Source organism: Mytilus galloprovincialis, chromosome 14 (genome assembly GCF_965363235.1).
Source record: "Mytilus galloprovincialis chromosome 14, xbMytGall1.hap1.1, whole genome shotgun sequence".
Taxonomy (NCBI): domain Eukaryota; kingdom Metazoa; phylum Mollusca; class Bivalvia; order Mytilida; family Mytilidae; genus Mytilus; species Mytilus galloprovincialis.
This window is the reverse complement of record NC_134851.1, coordinates 43298711-43300337: the sequence shown is the minus strand read 5'-3', so window position 1 is coordinate 43300337 and position 1627 is coordinate 43298711.

Genomic DNA, 1627 nt, shown 5'->3' with positions numbered 1-1627 from the left:
GTCTTTTTGTCTTGGGTTGTATATAAATGCAGGGATGTAGGAGCCGGGGAACGGGACTATGCCATTATTACTTACTTGAAATATTGAGGGGAAAAACTATATGAGCCCCACCCCCCCCCCCCCCCCCCCACACACACACACACACACAATTGTTTGCAACGTATATGTTATGACAGAAAGTATAGATTAAAGGTCTTTTTAAACTACTTCTACTTTACTTCTATGTATTAAATAAATAAGCATTTAACCAAATGCACACAGCTAATAGAACTGACTGAGAAGAGCAACATCCATATTTTTTTTCAAACATCACAATACATAAGCCAGTATGCACATTTTTTGGTTTCAATTAATTATGCAATCGTATTTTAAATGTAAAATTACTTTCTAATTGAAAAAACTTCGTACAAGTTAGATACAAAACAAAAGTAACAATCAAAAAGCCCGTGACAAGATGGTAATAACCAGCCATATAGTTTTTCTGCACTTGAAGTCAAGTCAAGGTCCTCGGCTTTCGCCTCGGACTTGATCTGACTACTCGTGCAAAAAAACCTATGACAACGGTTTTACCAGCCTGTTTTAGTTACCTTATACTTAAATTAATTCTGTTTTGAGAAGTACATTAAAATTTCCAACGGAAAATTATTCCTTTTAGTTCAAACGAAAATTGTTAAATTCTAGACGTCTTTTCCGGATAGGCCAGACACATTTTTTGTACATGTAACATATTAGTTTAATAAATTACCTAAGTCTACCTATCATTTCAACTTTCTTAGATTTTTAATATTTATAAATTACGAATCTACAAATTAGATGGAAATGTTTTTTAAATGCTCGACTTAGTCGGAAAGTTGTATCATCGGGTAAACACTAGTCCGGACCTGCTTCTGTCCGTCCGTCAACACTCTATTGTCTTAAATAATAATACGAAGATGTGGTATAATTGCAAATGAGACAACTATCCACCAGTGACAGAATGACGTAGAATTTATCGTAGGGCCTTCAGCAAGTAGCAAAGCGAATACTTATAAAACTAATAGTTTAGAAGGTAGTCAGTGTCAGTGTCATATTTCATTTCATTTCATTTTTTTTTCTATTTTTAATAATTCTGGCAAAGAGAGAGAGAGGGGAAAACAAACTTTCTTTTTTCAAAGTGGAGTAGAAAGAGATTTCGAACAATATTACTTTTCTCGGGCGGTGTTTCTGAAATCTTATTTCAAAGCTGTGATTCTCGTTTAGTGGGGCAATAGAATGAGATCTGACAAATACTGATGCTTAAATGTGACCTCTTGTATTATAGATAATAAAGAAGGTGTATATTGTTGCTATTATTGTAAATTCTAATGTGTGTTTCAAACGTCCAATTTTCAATATTTGCCAAAATTACGGGAAACTTGTACTATGACGTCAGATTCAGTGTTCTATGGAAAGACAACTCTTTTCTCAAAAATAAATGAAAAAAAACATGAAAATTACTCATAACTTTTTTGAAAGGTCGGTGACATATAGTTTTTTGGGCTTTATTTGAAAGATAACACAAAGCTCTTTCTTTCTTGAAATTTTTAAGAAGAAATCATTGGAAACGTTTTTCATTCTTATCTGTTAATATTGTCAGGAACGAAATAAA